The sequence below is a fragment of the Plutella xylostella genome, chromosome 29 (assembly GCF_932276165.1).
Source record: "Plutella xylostella chromosome 29, ilPluXylo3.1, whole genome shotgun sequence".
NCBI classification, from domain to species: Eukaryota; Metazoa; Arthropoda; class Insecta; order Lepidoptera; family Plutellidae; genus Plutella; species Plutella xylostella.
The window spans coordinates 6,750,440-6,771,516 of NC_064009.1; positions in this window are offsets into that span (position 1 = coordinate 6,750,440).

Genomic DNA, 21,077 nt, shown 5'->3' on the forward strand with positions numbered 1-21,077 from the left:
TCGCCGACTGGTCATAAAGCGGAGCCGCAGACTGCGTGGCGACTGCTGTAACCTTGAACATACGTGGCGCGCGCACTGTACCCCCGCTGTAGACATGTGCTGCAAGTTCAATAGTTCAATAAACTAGGATCGGTGGATAGTCAATTAAAATTAGGTGTAAAAGAAAGGTAAATTATATTTGGGCAATTAACAACCACACATACCTAGGTACTTTATGAAAGTTGTGTGTGTTGTATTATGGCCAAGAATTTATTTTTGTATAGTAATTATTTACAATTTTACACTTTTTTCAAACTTACGCAAAGCGGTCAGGTCTGGTCATTCTTCTTACTCTAAGTTCATAATCATATGCGCTTCAAAAGTAAAGTACATAGATTGATACGCAGACGTCACGACCACTAACAAACTCATAAGAAACCAAATGAGATTCCCAGTCAATAATTTACTGTATATCAAATTACAAAATTTCCATACGATTAAGTTTTCATAGCGGAAAAATAGAAATGGAAAAACTACACATTCAGCCTTGAAACCGGCGAATACATTTGCTTTAAACCTGCTGCGTCATTCGCTTGTCAGAATACTCCTCGGTACTATGTACTAATAATATTTATGAGACCCTGTACTCCTATTTCCTTTTTTACGTTCACTGTTTGAATAATTTGTTTTACCCTAGAACTAGACGATGCGAAGCTTACATCTGTATGGTCAAACTGAACTTTTACATAAATACAGCGTCATCCAGAAAAACACAATCAAATTTGTACAAGTCATGTAGAGTCGAGCTGAGATGTACGAGGGGGGTTGCACTAACTTCACGATAACGACATTTCGGAGCACTGTTGCGTTAACCACGACTCTATGTCGTTGAAATAAACCTAACCGTTGCAGTTCTCCGAAATGTTGTACCTCATCAAGCAAGAGTAGCCCCAGGACCAAGGGCAGGTCAAGAGAGATGTAAATTAAATTAGATTGGATAAATAATTTATATTGAAGTCTCGTAGACGTCTGTTGGATGGCTTGACGCACTGATGGTATCTCTGACCCCCTGGTACAAGCTTCACCTTCTAATCTCCACGACTCCATCTCCTAATACCGTCTTGTTTCGTTCACGAACAAAAAACATGTAACGCTTTTAATTAGATTAAATTGATTTATTCCGACGATCGATTGGCCGATAAGACCCCATGGAGTACGTAATTAAGCTCGGCAAATAATGACCGTAACGAACTACGATATTCTATTGTGTATCAAATGTCGTGATTTTAACGAGATAAATCTAAAATTTCATACCTAGTTACATTGTGGTTGTAATGGAATTATGACCTTATTGTCTTAACCTTTAACTCTATGTGTTGCTATAAGCTAAACTGCTCTTGCCGGTAACAACTACAATATAAGCCAAAAATGTGGTAAAATTTTGTACGGCAAATATTGAGTAAGAAATCCAGGTAGCTGCATAAACCAAATGTCACAATGGAATGGCAAAATTTGCGTTTTCCAAAACAATTAACAATAATCTGTTAAACAAACCGAATCGGCGCTACGCCTTTGATGTTAACCGACAAAGGGTCCTAAAAGTAGGAGCAGCCACATTAATTTCGTCACAATATATCTTTACTATTTTCCTCATCAATAGCATGGCAATGGCGGCTAATTTTAAAGTAAAACACGCCTACTTACTTAAGAAATTGTAATAAAACTGCACAGGTGAGGGATAAATTTACTGCAGGTACAAAACTATTGTGCTTCGTATAAAATATAACATACCTACCGGAACTAAGAATAGATAGTTATATTATGGACAGTCTCGTTTATCCACAGTCATCCATTCACATCTACAATATTTGATTTATTAAAGTTTTAACATAAATATCAAAGTACTTATGTACCTAATAGGTCCTGCTCACTGACCGTTAAGTCACATTACATTTAAGTTCTGCTTAACTTACTAGCACGGCTTAATTTCATGCTTAGGTAGATTTACTCAAATGAGAAACTGGTCAATACTCATTCACATTTAAATTGATGATGAAAAAATCTGTAAGCAGAGTTCATCAGCACCACACCTCCTCATTAACCCCACGAGTTCTCACTCCAAATATAGGAATTCTGCATATTAATGTGTTCTAATACTTAACGGTAACATAAAGAATGTCACGCTAACTAGCCACCGATATGGATTTGGTCTATAAATATTAGATTATATCAATATTTAACTCTTCCAAACCATTGTCATGGAAATAAGTCGAGAGTCTATTTGCATTAATAATCCATAAGTAGTAAAAATCTTAAATTATTTAACATAAATCGGCGTCTTGTTTCCAGCGTGAGCAAACACACATTAATTTTGACCGATGATCGTGAATGTGAAGTATTTTGCCTGATTCAAGTTTTTTTCTCAAAAGGTAGCGTGGATCTTCGTGGGGTTTTTGTAAGTGAAATTCTCATGTGTTTGAGGAAACAATAGACTCGTCTCCTGTCGAACCCTCAATCGTGATCCATAAAGCGCGAACAGAGCTAATGAAAGAAAAAAAAACATTGACGCTAGAATAGAGAGGGTACAGGCAGGTATAAAATATTTATAAAATTTTAACTAATAATGTTTAATGGTATGATTCTGGGTACTCACCCAGGATCATACGATACGTTCAGTCACTACCACCGCGGCTGAATAAAAAGGTCAAGTACAGACTGTTACGATAAAGTCCGAAGGGCTATAAATTTAATGCAAACTTATTACAATTAACGATCTAAAACAAAAAAACATTCAGGTTAAAGCGATGTATACATATAACCAAGAATGAGTCCTAAAATCTATAGTCCCCATACTGTACCTTCGCCATACAGTGATACAGAAGTGTACCGTCTACCTGCGCACACGCACACGCTTCGCACTTTTGTCTATCCCTGCGCAGCCGGCGCGGATCTGCGAAATTAGGGTTGTCCAATAAAAATTTAAATGTTGTATAAATTTGCATATTTTCTTTTAATTGCAGCTTTTGTTGTCGTAGATATGTAATTAATTTCGTCAAAAGCTTTATTAATATTTGTAAATTCTGTACTAACAAGTAACATGATGTCTTAGTTAATAAAAGGTCACTAAATCTTACCATAACATACCAACGAACTTATAGTATATTAAGTTACCAATTCTAGATATCTTAATTTATGATTTTTAATATGATAGGTGATTAGGTACTTAATTAAATCTCAGAAAACTCAAACCTAGAGACAGCCCTACATAAGTTCATACACCTTTTAACAATAGATCCAATAATTATTATTTTTCATCTGCTACGTTTTTGTCACAGTTATCAATCAACGGGCCCTTTCCATCTCTTTTTACCTGTCCCCAACGCCGTATATTTGTCTCTTTCTCTCTCCTACCAATGTAATTATGTGAACACCTGGGCGAAGAAGAATGTCGCACAAAGAGACAAGTAATGACGATCCGAATCTTAGATCGGGAATATTCTGTTACCGAGAAAGACTTTTGCTTCATTAATTATGAAACACAATACTCTTTTCAATTTTCGTAAAATTATGTCCGTGGCCCGCTGTCATCTTGGTGATAAATGGCGGACTGTTTGTGTGCCTTCTGTTTAATTTACAAAAAAAAACAACCGTAACCAACGTAACCGATAAATATTTTGTTACGGCTTGCGTTTAATATTCTTAATTCTTTGAATATTTTCTTTGTTAGCACTTGTGATTATAAGCAATATTTGCAGTTATTTGGTTTTGTCTTGTTATATTTTTCGCGGAGCATCAGAAGCGAGGTAAAGGATGAAGCTTGCACCTCATGGCGCGTCGTTAATGAAGAAATATTGCAAGTTGTGATATACCGCTCTGATAAGCAGCCGCCCCGAGCGCCAGACCGGCCAGCATTAATTATAAGCCGAGCCGTAAACTTGCGCTCTAGCCAAGACTCACCCACTATCTGATGAAAGCAAATGTCAGCTTGCAAACGGTTCCAAAATCGAAATTAAAAACCTTCATAATTCCGAGTAAATACCTTCTACGGAAACGGAAGAGAACATCTCTGCCTGATCGTATCAGAAAATTAAAAAGATGTTGCAACTTTTAGTTGTAATTAACAAAACCGCAATAAAATTTCCGTCTTATTTCGGACAAGATTTCTCAGAGACAAAAAAAAAACATTTACAAATATCGTCTAAGATAACCCACCGATCCATCCCTTTATTCAACAGCTTCGAAAAGATCAAAGAGTCAAGAAATCTCTCAAGCTATATCGTATCTTATTTGCTGGTAACAAGACTTGGATAGTGTTAGGGCGAGACGTGATGAAAATTCGTCGTATTAAATTGAAACTATATCGACGGTCAGCAAATCCTGGCGGTGTTTATTTAGGCCGAGCCCACCCTAAAATATTTATTCTATCTCGGTTTGCCGAAGTCACGTCAATAGTTTGTTTCCATTTTTACCTTAAACTTAGGATCAATATGCGGTCATAATTTATATCTTCGTTTATAGCTTGTGCTGTTTGCAGGGTGACGCCTGCCGATATGTTAAGCTAACATCTACCCAACTAATTTTATCTAATCCAAATAGTTCCATGGAATTTCGTTGTTAGTTATTGATTTTTGAACCTTTTAGACTCGTCTCATCACACACGCAATATTTATGTATCTGTTTGTTTTGTCTTAAAATCGTGATGGTCAACCAAGTATAATCTTCTTATCTTTTTCTCTTTTCCGTTAAAAGGTTATTTTAACACGCAAACAAAAGAAAGACAATAAACGGCTTATCTACATTGACTTACATAACGTTCAGTAGTTTTGCATTGTACTAAGACAATACCCACATAATCACCTGCCTTTCTGTCTAAACAATTTATACAACAATGTCGTTATCGTTATCACTAACAAGCAGATTTAAAACAAAACGTGTTTAAAAAGCAATGTTTTCTGATTAACAATACGAGTACTTATGACACAATGTTCTAGTTAACGACACTTTACCAGACAAAAAAGCAACATTCGGATGGTTCGAATCCATACATCTTATCAATAAAATAAATGAATATCTATAGACCTATCAACAAAACTCCAACAGCTTTTTTAGTCGCGGTTTGCCACGAAATATTATAAAACATTATAAACTGTCAAGAGATTGAATTCCGCACACTCTTTCCTAACGTAAACGGCTACCTGAATATTTGTCTATTGTTTAGTCTAAAACTCCATAGAGGTTTAATTCCCTAGAGCTCGGGGCCGGTACATAATCCTTCGGACAACAAACGAAATCTTTATCTCGAACCGTGACGTGTACCACCTTTGTTTTCCATTTTTTAATTTGTTTTTTGTTTATCTGTTTTGTTAATCTATTGCATAGATAATTTATGTTTTTTATTTATTTAATTGAGTATCTTAATTAAATAGCTCTACGTAATAATGTACTGTTAATGTAACTGTAATGTACTGAAATCGATTCTTAATTTTAAAATTGAGTGTTATTGCGTCCGTCTTACTATGTCGGGGTTTTAGAAAGCGTAGGTAGGTTCAAAGCATTCTGTCACTGTGTTTCGCTACGCTACCGAATTTCTATGAGTGAAGTTATTACTCGGTGACTCCCTTTCCATTGTATACAACCAGTTACAGGTTTCTTTGTATCGTATATTTTAAGATTCGTGTTTCATTAAAAGGCACTTTGTACCCGCTTATGGCAAAACACGTAAAAAAAGCGAATTAAGTAACCGCTTGAAAAAATAACGGTTGACCTAGACATATATACACCTATTAGGTGCAGTCGTACGAATATAATTTCATGACACACATATGTCACTCTCTAAAACAGATGAGTATGTCCCAAGAATTGAATTTAGCTCTCTAGCATAGCCATCAGTCCCATTACATTCTCAAGATTATATATTCTACACAATACATTACAAACTCACACTCACATTTATTTATTTATATTGCCTTCATCAAGACGTTCCTTTTGTTTTATTTTCATCGAATTCGCACTTCGATAGGCACAGTATGGCAGCTGCGAATCACAGACATTACGTAGATACCGACTGCTTTTCTTCTGCTTGGGAAGTTTAAAGTCTCTTTACTATATTTTTACAGATATAAAACGGAATAACTTCAACATCAGTAGGTAGAAATACATAAAACGTATCTCTTTTCTTTAACGCACGATGACTGGGGTGAAAATGAAAAGCAGATTTTGTAAATAATTAATTATTGTACCGAGCTTTCGTTCTAATGCATTTTCGCCGCAAAAAATGGTATCGCCCATTCATAGAACGCATTGTCCAGCCCACCCCGGATCACCTTTACCTGTTGTGAATGAGCGAGTCGATACAATAAAATTTTATTTTTTCTCTATGGTCGAGTTTTTTTTCGCAGTGGCAAAGGGAAGACAATATTTCACGTGGAACAATCATCATTGTCTCTGCCACCTCGGAACACTGTGGTTGCGTTTGTGGAGCTCAAACCTTTTGTCCAATTCCTGGATCCTTGTTTTGTCTCCCAAAGGACACTTTTGTTTGGATTGTTAAAATGGATTTGCTGGGTGTAGAAAAACCTGCCAGATTAATTAACCTTTGTGAAAATTGCATTCTTGCGTTAGTTTGTAAAGCTTTGTTTACTTCAAATTAATCTAGGAACTGAATAGCTATAAGAACTATAAAACACAGTATTTTGTTTTTAGTCTCAATATGTATTACTATATCTATAACCCCATTAACCTCAGTACTAGATATAATATGCAAAAATAGGAAAACACATTCAATGGCACTAAACCGAAGCTCTAAAATCAAATTTCTATAATTTACGCAACCGATTTGTATTCAATAACATCCCAAAAAACTGATTAGTTCGCTGTAAAAAGCAAACGGGGTATTTGTAACCGATTTAATTTCGGTCAAAATTTACGACTGCCCATAAATAACACAGCCGCTGCAATCCGCGCCATTGTTGCAATTTTTTTAAACCATTAAAAATCCCATCAATGCGTGCATTTCAATGACAAAATCGATCACATTAAAATTGCGACTGTATTGGGAATTTAGTCGTTCTCAGCTCGTTTCGTTGTTTATTAAGGGTGCCATCAGACGAACGGTCGACATGACGCAGACGAGACGTGTTGCAACTTTACTAATGGTCTCTACGGACGTGTCATCGGCAAGTCGCTAGCCACCTAATTAATCCCACTGAAATACATAGACACCGGTAGTGACGTTTTGTTGCAACAAGTCTTCGTCTTAAAACTCATGTCTTTTATTATGCTAGTAATTGAAATTTAAGTAGGTAAGTAAAAACCTAAATATTTTCAGTCCTGCGTCTTTTATGAAAACTATAATACCTACCTAAGAAGATTTTCCATTCAGCAATCTTATAAGAATTCATAGTGCTACGTAGTAGTTTTTTTTAAACGGTTTTTTTATTATGTAGGTAGATGGCGTTAGTTGGTTTTTTGCACCTCGTATACATAAATACATTATGACCAATTGTTAAAAATGGTTCTATTAATATAACTTAAAGTCCATGGTATGATCTTATCGTTATTTGCTAAAAGTCCTATTTGTATTCATGCCTATTTGTAAATCTTACAATTTATAGTTTAAAATATAGAATAAAAAATAAATTGACACTACTGTTGCCAGGGAAAAAATATTGAATCGAAATTAATAAATGGCCTAATAAATTGCTCCGATATAAATGCAATTCTATTGTCCCCTTATTGATTTATATGAATATTCATCTATTTTTAATGAAACGTCGCGCCATTTACGTATATTGAACTGTGCGTATTAAATTTGGTTTTAAATTAAATATTATTTATTATATTGTATTGATTTATATGTGAAATGATATGGAGGCCACACGTGCTACTATATTTTTTATAATAAAATACATTATAATATATTGTTATAACGAATTTACGATTATGTTGCTTATTTATTGAATGAACATAACGCAACAAATTAACAATTGATTTTATTTCTGCATGTGTGGCAATCAGTTATTATATTACCTATAGGTAAACCGAAAGTTATTTTCTTAGCCAAATATGTTGTTAAATAGTAAACTGACATAGATAGTTTCTTAAAAATGAAACAGAAGCAATATTGTCCTTCCACCCATTCATTCACAGAGTTAGAACCTTCGCTGTACACAAAAACCGTTCCCATGACCGTTATTCCTTGACAATAGCGTAGATTTTTCCGTAAAACAACTTAACGGTAAGGGACAGATACATCCAAGTCGACTAGGGATGTGCTGCAATCTTTTCATGTCAAGAAGCGATTTGTCGCCGCATAAACAAGCTTTTTAAATGCTACCCAACTTGTCTTTTTTACATCGTCATTTGAATGACTTCTATCGGATCGACATTGGAGTCACGTGACGGCACCGCCAGATCACGTGATATTTATAAACAGTATTGACGGGGCCGCCTTATGCCTTATTTCCAATTTAATGGCCGCTGTTGCTAATATTATCGACGACGGCGGCTCTTGGCACGTCATCGTATGGGAAGGCATTTAGTTTTAGTTACTGGAGGGTCACTATATACTCGTAAATCGATCGAAATACGAACGAACGAGAGTTGTCACGCAATCGATACGGTTAAAGCAGCGAGATAGAGTGGTTAGCGCAGTGATTTAGTTTTTCCTAAGCTTCGTTCGTTAGCTCGATTTCTGTAGCGACCCTCCTGTTACTATACAATACTTACAAATATGTTTTATAACATGGAAAATTATACCAATCAACTTAAAAAAAAGTTGAGTATACATAGAGTCATTTCACAAGGCACTGAACACGCTAAGTCGCGAAGATCATTACCTCCTAGATTTAAAAATCTTCCAATGCTATTTTTAGACTCATTTCAATGGTATCAAATACTTATACTTAAAGCTTTGCCTATATCAAATAGCTTTATATTAAGTAGTTAAAATCATTTCAACCGTGGTACTTACTTATTTTATATGGCCATTAAAGCTGTCCGAAAAAGTGCTAACAATTTCATGCTAATTTAGTTTGACACGACAAAAACAAATAAAACAAAAAAACGTCATACAAAAAATAATCCCTTTCTCTCTATACACAAAACGGGGTGCCACCTAAATATTTAACCACAAGCTTGAAATAAAGCCATATCGCTCTACATAAATTACAAACTCCAGAAAAAATACTATAAAAAGTTCGTCAACAAAAGTGATGAAGAAAAAAATCCCCATGCAAATGTCCCAACTCTCATTATGGTATCATAAAACCATAACAACAGTCATTACTGAAGTACAATTAAAAAAAACGTCGCCAATGTTTACACCCCGCGAGTGTGGCGAAAACCGCTTATGCTGCGCCTACATACGTAGTTTGCAAAGTAAAAAAAATACTTGAAAAAAATGAGGGCCCCACGTCTTATGCAAAAAAGTCCTTACGTATTCACCCCTCGCGATTCCTAATGAATGCTCCTCGCCTTTTTTTAGCACTCGCGCAGTTGTTTTGACGGAGCGCAATCTAGCCACTAATTGCTTTTTCCTCCTCGGGGTGCGCATTTTACCAAGCGAAATTACATTTTATTAATTGAATAATATTAATGATACTTCCTTGAGGCGATCAATCTTTAATGACGTTTTTATTCGTTCGCGAGTGACGAGACGCGGCCGCGTTTCCTTCGAGCACTTTCTTTTTTCATTCTTTTTTCCCGGCGTCAAGATCGACGTTAATTACGTATCTAATGGCTCCCGTGATACACTTCCATTAATAATAACATGGGACGACATCGTTCCACTCTTCCAAGATTTAATAACTACGCAGTGAGGCCGAGATTGATAGTGCATCTGTGGCGGCGGTTATTATAAAAATATGTGCCGGTCGTGAGACACACTTCCCCGTTTCTGTTTGAATAACATAAATTATTCGGCTCCTAATCAATTCTAAATGCAGAAACGAACACACAAATTGTTTGAAGCGGGCAAGCGAAACAAAACGACTCATTAAAATACAGTACTTCAGCGAAGCGAAAATAATCCACAAATTCGGGACAGCTGCGACCCGGAAAACGTCAAAAACTGTTATCTGTAGCCTACTAAATAAACTGCAACGAACGCGTCCACATAAAAATGTGCTCATTGTTCTCTAACATTATTATTGTCGCATTCATTTTATTATCATTATGACTATTTTTTTCGCGTTGGATTCACGCTTTGATTTTTTGTTCCGCGGGGTGGTATTGTTTCTTTTGTTTTTTTGTGTGTGTCGTGTTGCGTGATTTATCCCCCTCGTGGTGAAACAACGGCCGGGCCGCGATTAGCTGGAAGCTGTAATATCTAATTACTATGACGCGGCACGTACACTCGTAACTCGGCTCCTCCGCCACTGTTTATGGTATTGGATCCTCATATTTCGGGAGTCTCTTGGCACCGTATTTTATTGTCCGTGGTGGGTGCAATTCACTTTCTTGAGGAACTCGATACTGCCTACTCCCATGACGTATAGGTGTTCTCTCCCTCGCAGGGAGCTAATGTTGGTAATTCTAAATTCAATCATTTCAAACAAAGCGCCTCCCCGGCGCCCGTTAAATGGCGTTTTTTAATCGGATATTATAATTAATGTTTCTTTTGTCGCGTGTTGACGGACCCCCGCATGAACAATGGGATTTCTAATAGAAAGAGATAATATATTTTTTCGTAGAAGCGCCACGCTACCTGCAGATAACGCGCAGGCGAGAGCGCGCCGCATCTCATTACAATAATCCGACGAGCCTTTGTTTGAAATTTTGTACAACAAAATGAAGATGACTAAGAGCTCCTAAAATATTCATCCTGTCACTAAACTAAGAGTATTATTAATATTATTAAGCCCATAATGCATAAAATCTAAGCAGAAGAAAGCAAACATGGAAGCAAAAAGGAAATGTTTATAAAACAACAAAGATAAAAAAGCTGGCAGTGACCCCTGAGCATCCTCGCGAAACTTGAATCGACGTCAATTTTTTATCAGGCCATTCTGCCTCCCTCCGACCAACCCATCCGAACCCTTCTCCAGTCCATACAAAAAAAACACTAATAGTTAAAATGTACAATACGCACGTATAGTTAGTATTTTTTACTTGTGGGTATAAGGAGTAAGCAATAAAAAACTGCATTATATCACGGTACCCTCCGTTCATTACGTCGCGAGGGTCGCGGCTGTGTCTGTGTGTGTGATATTTTTTCCGCTCGTGTCTGTACACACGTCATACGCATGTGTGTGTGTCCACACTGCAGGCTTTCGCTCCTACAGTGGCGTAAAACAAGAAATCTTTAAGTGTGTGCGACAGGCTTCTAATCGCTCTTCATAAATCGATTTTCGTTGAGGATAAGTCGTATTTACAGGGACTTTTCCCAAAATAATACACGGACATAAATAAAAAGCAGTCATATGTGACAAGCGTAGACCCCCGGCATGACCGATGCTGCGCAAATTAACAGGGACACAGTCATGGGTGAAACTGAACTGTCATATTTCACCGCTCTACAAGCGTTTTTATAAATTACTTTTTTTATGCGATCGAGTATTGATTGCATTTTTTTATTGCGAGCCATAAAAATGAGTTCTATCGACTGTCACACGAAACAATGAGCTATCCGTTACACAGAGCAAAAAATGTAGCCATTAAAATTATGTAAGTAAGTAAGTAAGTACCAACCCATAATTTTATAAGTACATATTTTAATATACAAATTCGTTTGGGTTAAAGTCGTATTTTCACCAAATTTACGGCCATAAAAGCCGGCACATTAAAAATATAATATTAAATTATGGTAAAACAAATAAGCATTTAGGAGAGCGTGGTCGGCGTATCGCCATTCCGCGCCATAAAAATAATCAAATATATTCGTTCCATCTCATTTGACGTCGTCTTAAACGATTTCTCTGGTCCGTCCTTTATTACCGAAAACATAACTCCTCATTTCGTTTTTTATCCCCTACTTACGGCCGCTGCCTTTCGGGTAAAAGCTTATAGATACAGGGTAGGTGCATATTTGTATGTAGCGTCACGCATCTCCTTGTGTTTTAAGGGTCCTGTTACTGAATTATTATAACACGTTTTTCTTTTTAACTTTTCCCATAAACATGGATCTTGAAAGACAGGAAGTACTGATGTGTAATCTAATGCATTCATTATATTAGGTCAAAGAGCGATAAATGCCTTCTTCATAAAAAAAAACTTTTAATAATGATGTATTACGTAACGTTTATTAATCCCATAAAAGCATCTGAAAAATCCCCGCGGAATCGAGGCGGAAATCGGTGGAAAACAAAAACAGGCAACTTTTCATTACCATAATAGGTACCTACTGCATATTGCCCGACGCACGCGCGTTTTACCCAGAAAAAAACCATAATCCACGTAAAGATATGTGGGTAGTGTGGCCCCCGCTGCGCTCTTTTACGTCCACAAAACACATTTCCGTAATCACCTTATAAAGGGATTACTATAAATAAAAGGAAAAAGGAAATTAACCGCATTAGAGAAGAGGAAAAGTCCCCTCATGTGTGCGTCCGTGGCTCCCGCCGCTAAAACACTGCATGAGTTTTTTGCGTACGTTTTGTACGTTAAATGAAATGAAACACTTAGTGAAACTGCATGAGCTTTGGTGTCCCTGTATGGTTTTAGGTACAAATACAACTTAATTCTGTAGAATTTTATTTTAATTTCATGAATCGCAGTGGTATTTAACAGGAAATAGAGTTATATAAGACTACTACGAGAGAACTAAAACTGAACAGATTTTCCTGCAACAGAAGATTACAATTACAGTGATAGAATTTTTGCCATCATTCACCATGAAAGATTAACGAGTCGAATAAAAAATGAATTTCAAATAAATGCTGACGGCTACGAAAACTAAATTGCGAATTCTACTCTCATTAATCGAGTGCCCTCCCTGTGCATATAATTGCATCTTTCTCCGTGAAAAATACTCAGCACCCAGCGGCACTGCTTTACGCACACGGGGCCGGCTATAATAACACATCCAAGAAAAAATATTAGTAAAACACACAGAACGCGCCACAATCAGAAACCTACCCTAAGTATGTACAGCTAGAGCTTGCATTCGCGTTATCCGGTTTTAATAAACGAACCATATTTACTGAAAACGTTGAGTAAAGAAACCTGCTTAGGGAGGTGGCACCCTCCATTTTTTTCGTCTCCTGGAGCCTCCTTAATTTACCTATGTATAAATGTTTGGTCTCATCTGACGCCTTTGAACGCACCAAGCTTTGTGATGAAAACAAAATTAAGTAGTAGAGCAAAGAAAAAGAAATTGCTTTTAGTTTTGCTAATAGAAATTTGAAGCTTTTCCCCTTAGCCTTTGTTGGGCAAATTGGCATTGTTTTAATATAAAGTTATCAATGTATCGTTAGTTGTGTTTTGATGTTAGCTGAAAGAAAATATTCTAGTTAGAATAATCGTGTTCCAATTAGTTATTTGAAAAATTAAAATAAGTTTTCTGCGTGTATTTTGTTATGCATGTAATGACTGTTAGGGAATTTATAGTAATCGATGGTACCAGATACGTACATTTTTCATAATATTATACAGGGCATTCAAAAGTGACTGAAAAGTGTAAAAGATCAAGTTGTTTGGTGGCCGGCGGACGCGGCGCAATACGTCATTTCCCTGGCAAAGAATTCCTTATCCCGCGGAGTTTCTTTAGAACAGGGTCGTTATTAAAAATATATCCCCAGTTCCCCTCTAAAGAAAAGTTGACTCATAATAAAGGTCGGCATAATTTTTCCTTTTAAAACTTTTTGATTAGATAAAATAATGGGGAGGCGAGGGCTGGGGCGCCGCGGGGCCGCTCGATATCGGCATTATTCTAATTGTTGTTTTCTCAGAGGATGTTTACATTCCTTTGTAAAATATGCCTAAAAAATCCAAGCATTTTCCACAAAAATAAATAATTAATGCTCACTACTGCAGTAGTCCGGACTAATGAATCTTGTTTGAACTTCAAACGTCGATTGCAGCCCTCCTTTGAATGCCGCCCTCTGCTTTTATCGATTTAAATTGAAAAAAGTTCGACATTTGATAGTGACATGTCGGCCCTCTGCGCCGCGGACGCCACCTACTGCTGTCGATAATTTGTAATTTATCTTATTTGCACAGCAACGGCTTTGACTAATGCTAAGGATACGATCAAACACGATTGATAGAACACACTGTTTACTCAATTTGGATGCTTACATTTATTTTATGTATATAGACAATTTTAAATTAACATAGAGAAGTACACTATGTTAATTTAAAATGTAAATTCAAAACATCTGTCATGAACTAATAAAATGTATTATTTTGATCTGATGCTGAGAACTCCTTCATTTCATGTGTCCTATTTGTATCTCTAACCACAATCACAAATAATGAGTAAGTAAGAGTTTTTTTTTCAAATGCGTAGTTATAATAATTCCCCAAAATATAAAACGTCACGGTCACATCACGGTCCCGTGTGGGGTGGTCCCCCGCTTTCAATTTAAACCGAAAACTTTTAGTTTGTCGCGTCGAACGCAGCAAAGGTCTTCCGATACCGTACAATAGAAATTTTCAATAAGATTGGTTACACTACACTAAGCAATGCAATCAATCAAAATTGCATCGGTCGATCGGTTCGCGCGGGATCGCCCCCCGAAAACTTTGCGAAATAATGTGTTCTTATTGATTTAATGTGTTAGCTCGTTTTTAATAAAAACTGCACTTGTTTTTTTCAACTGGGGAAGTGTGCCCGTGCTACTCGTCTCGTGCTACAAATGGCTATGAATAAGCTTATACGGGCGGCGGAGCGTGAAATAGTTACAAAAAAGTGATAATTACACACTGTCAGCTCTTATCAGCGTTTAGTTTCAACGCCCCGCCATTACTTGCATGAGATACTGTCGCTGTTTACAATAATTGATCACATTTTTTACTTAAGTTACGTGCAGTTAAACATACACACTTGCTTTGACTTTAGCAAGCTCATACTTTTGTGGGTAGATTGAAGGTTGATTGCTATAATAGTTTAGATGATACACAAATTTGCGTATAACTTTCTGACGGTCTAATTGATTAATTATTTAAAATACCCAATGAAATAGATAGACAAGTACAGATAGGGTTTAGTGTTAAAATGCTTAGCAACAACTTTAATAGACAGTCACTCACCATATTTAAGGCATAGGCCGTTTATTAACAAAACGTAAATGGTACGGTAAGGTGATGATTAAATCCGGCTACGTTCCAGCTTATTAAATATGAAATTAAATACACAAACGCCTCCGCCTCCCTAAAAAAAACTTTCCAACTTCCACACAAAAAAGCGTAGAACAGTCAGTCAGTGGGCCGGACTCATTAATACTAATATAATTGGTAGGCTGTAATTTTACCCGCTTCAAACAACAAATTAGTGAATTAGAAATGCATGGGGCCCGCCTCCGCTCAGTTACAAACTGTTTTTATTATTTTGTCTTTCTAACCCACTTTGCTTTATATTTCGATTTTTACAGTTTTTTGAGCCGTAATTACAGTTTACGTCGATTTAAAAATCGTTTTCCCAATCTTTAATTCACGGGTTGGAGTTTGAAACAGATATGACTTTTCCAAGTTAATTATGAAAAGCCTGACCTACCGCAAGTTTCCCACGGAGTTTTCCCTCCAAACCCTTTGAGGCTCTTAATTGTTGCGCCCTAACGAAGCGCCGGTTAACCCCGCAAATGCCAACATGCAAATTAACCCTTTCACTGCCGTCTGTTTGCCGAGTTTACACCGCTTTATTGAATTAAAGCGTCGACTAAAAGACTTCGGAAGGGTTCATGATATTCTGTTTGTAAGAAGATTCCGGGCTCCGTCGTAATTAATGAATGTAGCTGCTGTAGGGTTGAGCCTTGTGATTATCTTCTGAGGTTTAGTGTCGTGTTTTCGGCAATTATCGCAGAGGGATTTAGGGCTATGGGCCAGGGGCGCGGGAGCGTTAAACAGGGAACGACTTGTTTTAAGCAGTTAATCTAACTATAAAACAAAATTTACATCGCAATATTCGCAATATCTTGACGCAAAATGTAAGCACAAAATTCATAAAAGCACATCAAAGATCCCTCGCACCGTAAAAAACACCAATAAAAACCTTCACAAACTTTCCCAAACTGAAGGAAGTACTTTAAAATCCGCCCAAATTTGTCAGCTTAGGGAATGAGCCCACAAATGAGTGGGCGCCGCCCAACCCAGCTAATTGCTTAATCGTGAAGCAGGGCGGCTGATAATTGGCGAGGGAAGTTGTCCGGCCACTTCCAAGCAAGATTACACCGTGATTACACTGGCTTTAATAAGCTGACGGAGCGGTTTTATGAATTGTTTTTACTTTTCGGATTAGATAGTTGTGAATAAAATCAGATTAGGAAGGGCATATATTTAGCAACAAAGAATTAAATCAATATTTATTTATTGATTTGCTTCTTTGTTGGTAAATATATTAATAAATATACAAAAGGTGGACTTAATCTACCTCTTCACCTACAGGAGGAAAAATCAGTAATACATACTGTGAAAAAAAAAAACTTTTTATCAACAATATTTGTTATTAAGAACTAAATAGAAACAAATACTGAGATAGTGAGCACGAGTTGGGCGCGTATTTTCCTTAAGATATACTTACCAGAAAATAAAATATATATATTTATACTTACCTAAACTATTGAGCTTTATGAAGCTAAATGAACTTTTATTTCCAATTCCATGGTAAATTCTAGTCATCAGATTGTTTTAATCAACAAACCTTTAATTTCTTGTAAAAACGTTTTACATTCCGCTAATCCCGCCACTCAGTCCCCTCCTTAACACGTCCAAGACCATCGTGGACTCGAAGTAGGTAATTACAAGGCGAAATGTTTAATTACGCCCCGTCGCGCCGAGCGTGGGACTTTGAATTAATTACCACTTTACACTTTGCCGTTCGCTTCACTTCGCTTCACCTCGCTTCAGGCCGTGGAGGTGTTAAGAGGGAATGTGACTATGCTTTTAATCGATTGTTTGTTTAGATATTAGATTGATAGGTTTGTAAAGTGATTCGTTTTTTTGCGGCATTGAACTGAGTTAAATTGCAAATGCTAGTGAACTTTGGTTGGTATGCACCAATGTTTAAATCTAACCAATGGACTAGGTATATGGTGCAGACTAGGTAAGCCACACAATCGTTGATGATACATAACAACATTATTAGTAACTACCGGTTTGGTCTTAACTAGATTAAGGAGTCTGATGCTTTACATCCTAAGAGGCTGATTAACCTGGTCCAGAAACACGGTGCAACGACGTAAGTTCCATTTAATTTAAAAAGAACATGGCTCTAAAATGATAAATTAGTCTGTGAGACTGGTAGCCGTACTTTAATTAAAGTGCAAAATTTGTAGACGTCGCAAAAAATCGAGATAAGTCGACAAATAATTACAGCCTCAAGAGAAATCAGAATCTCGTCAAGAGAAGGTCCAAACACTTAATTTAATTTCAATCAAGGAGCCCGCGTGAAAATTATACTGAAAACGAGAGAATCAAATTAAAAGAACACGGAAGCTAACAAGTCTCGATTACAAATTAAACAAGGTGAGGTTTGCGAGCCACCGGCGGCGGCGGCGGCGGTGGAGGCAGATGAGAAGGAATCTAATTACAGCGGGATCTTCCGTTACCGCTCTTTAATTGAGAACTTTTTACTTTTCAGTCGTGGATCCCCCCCCCCCGCGTCCTGTTTGCATTTCCCCCCCGATCGCGCCCGCCCCAGCGTCGATTACACTTTTTCACATTTTTCTATTTCGTTAAAGCTTTTAATTTTCTCCTCTCTCGTCTTTTATACGGGCCGGTCTTCTTTCCGTTCGTCTGCAACATTTCTCGCCGCCATTATACGGGCCGTAATGAGATTTTCTTTCATTATGTTTAATCTCCCGATTAATTCAAATGTTAATCTTCTTTTTCACATCGCTTTTTTACGGGAGCGCTGCCGTGAGGCACGGCTGGCAATCTGCGATGGATTACGTACGCGACATTTAAAATAATGAACGGACGTGACTTTTGGGCCGATTCCGTACGATTTGGGGCGATGGCGCCCGGCCAGCAGCCTCAAGATGGATCGGGGACCGTTTAGCTCTTCAATAATTTAATTCGCAGCAAATTCAAAACGCCTGACCCTAGATAAGTGCGTGGCGACGTGGCCAGCACGCCAATGGCCGGCGGAGAAGGCGGCAAATTGAAAACACCTCCGGCGCGGCTGTAAACACGTCACGTGATTTAGGTTTTAATCAAGCGGAGGTCCGCTCGCCCCCCGTAATTGTGACAAATCCTCTGTTTGTACGAAGGAACTTTTAACTCGGCTCCGGAACACTCGTAACGGCCTCTTCGCACGTGTCCGCAAGAGGGAGACGTTTTTTTATCGACACATGTGCCCCCCGCGCCCCTCGCCCCCGCCCCTGGCTCCGGGCCCGGCTCCTGATTAATTTTTATTATTTTTTCTTCCAGTTCACGTACGCAATTTTCACTTTCCTTGCGAAAGCTCGTTTCAATGTTTTGTTACAGCAAAGAAAATGCCAAGTCGAGCGGTAACATCGACCCACGTGCTTACACTAAATCTATATTCGGTCCCGGCGATACGGTCGCACCGCCGCCGCCGCGCGTGCCTCGTGCGAGCAGTGTGTCACTCGGACACGCCGCCCACGTGGCTCATTATCAATTAGCAGACAAATGAATTAACAAGCTCGGCAATGTTTAATGCGGTAATAAAGTTTACGTCCGCAATCTAAGACTGTCGCGTCTCGGATCTAGACTCTGTTATGGGTCATGTAGACACTTTTAGAGATACGTAGGTTTATAATATACCATTAATCAAGGCATGAATGTGAAATACCTACAGATAAAACAGAAATGTAGAGTCTTTACTTAATTTAGTGTAAGAAGTTCCAGGTTGTTCCGTGAGGTGGCGCGGCGGTCGCGGCAATCAGGCGCAATTATCGCGTGGCGCATATCCCGATTAGCGACCGGCGCGACGGCAATTAGGTCGCCGGACACCGCCAATGAGGATACGCCTAAACACTCGACACTCTACGTGCCAAACCCACACCTTCTCAACTATGCATTACGCAGAAAAATCCAAAAGTACCTACAACCAACTGAATCTCCCCTACTCACGTTTGAACTTACGAATTTCCGTGTAAAACCACCCTCTCCAAGTTCAAAGACAGGGCAACGTCCAAATTATAAATTCACATTAGATCGGACGCACACGGTTCGTTTACCATTTCATTTAGGTCCAATATCGCCATCCACTCTCCACACACTGGGGCCACCCGGGGCCCACGCGCCTTAAGACGTCGGGAAATATCTGCGTTTTAAGCTATATTTCTTTCATCCCTCATTTTTGCAGTTCGTAGCAATCTGAAATCCAACACGTCTCCCCGCGGGGAGGCCCACCCCACACGTATTCTTGTTGCCGGATAAAAAAGCGATACCTATTTATAGATGTACGTATGGGTCGCGCGTGTGTGTGTGTGTGGACCGTGCGTGTGTGCGTGCACTCATTTGCAAGCCGTCTCCAGAGATGACGGGCTCCACTTGGTTTTCCGCTTTTATTGTCGTCTTCTTTCCTTGATTGCTGTGTGAGCAAAACATTCGGGATACTCTCCTTGATCGGAATTGAAGCCCGGATTGGATAGATTGTAATAAACTTGTAAATTGTCTTTGAGCTTTTTCTATCATTCTAATAAAAGCTGGGTAGTAACTATTGATTAAATTTACTAATTCAGTCGACGGTCTGTCTGCTTTCCATGAGTTGAAATGAACATAAAATTACAATAATATTCTTGTCAAGAAAACAAGTAACAACATCAACGTTGAAATTCAATAGGCAGGTATTTTCCTGCCAGAAGCATTAGGAAGAAAATTTAAAACACCCTCGCGAAGGAGGAAAACTATCTTAAATAAGTAATCAAGCGTTGCCAGGCGCTGCCGGGCTCTCTGCTCTCACGTATGAACGTAATTATAAAAATTGAAGCCACCCCGTCCCCCGCCCGCCCCCACACTACCCCACAGTACCCCACGCCTTGCATTTTTTCGTACATATTAAACCCACCCCCTGGGCACTTCACCCCGCGGCTCCTCTTTTTAATCGATTTTCCCGACACAAGGGGTGAGTCGTCTTGGGGTGAATGTAATTTTTTATGCGTTTTTTTCCTCCGAGGACGCCGGAGGTGCCATTACGGCACGGCTTGTTGAGAATATTTTAATTATAAGGCATTAGCGCGTTTTATGATAGCACTTCGGAGTTTGCGATCGGGAGCCGAAGTAATTAAATATTTGAATGCGGTGAGATTTCCGCGGGGACCGTAATGGCGGCGGATCGCGTTAAGATGATGGATATAAAATTCGGCACAATTCCGCGTTAATGGCGCAAGAAGTGGAAGTCCATTTCGTTTTCTTTGTTATAAATTAATGCTTAATCGGGGGTTTTTTCGGGTAATTTTTCTTGGCATCAATAGTGTTTCCGGTTGTCGTTGAGGAGGACGGGGCTGATTGATGGCCGAGTGCGCTCGACGCTGCGATTATCGCGAGTGACACGTCGTTTGTGCCGCTTGTTTGTTCTCTCTGGACGGCAAGAGACTACATACTGCTTGAGGTTTGCTTTATACTTCGGGACTAAAAAAATTATCTCGATTCCTTGACGCTACCAAAACATTGCACCCCTTGGACAGACTGTCTGTCGAAATCGAACTTGTTTCTCATACAACTAAAAACATTTGCACCTACAAATTAACATATTCCTCTCTGTAAGCCTGATTGACATATTCTCCTTAGGCTGAAGAGTCATTCACAGCTCTTCCATTACAGCAATCCAGCATCATCACTGGTTTGCATACTGGAACGGCTACTGGACAGTGTCATGTAAATGGAGCATAATGCAGTGACAAGATCTGAAGCCATAGGTGTCGGGCTCCCGCGTGTAAACTCTCGGATCCGCTTTGTACCCGCTTACTTATCCACGTAATCGAGTTATGACGGCCGACTCCTGGTCTACATGTGTTAGGGGTTAGTCTTGTTTC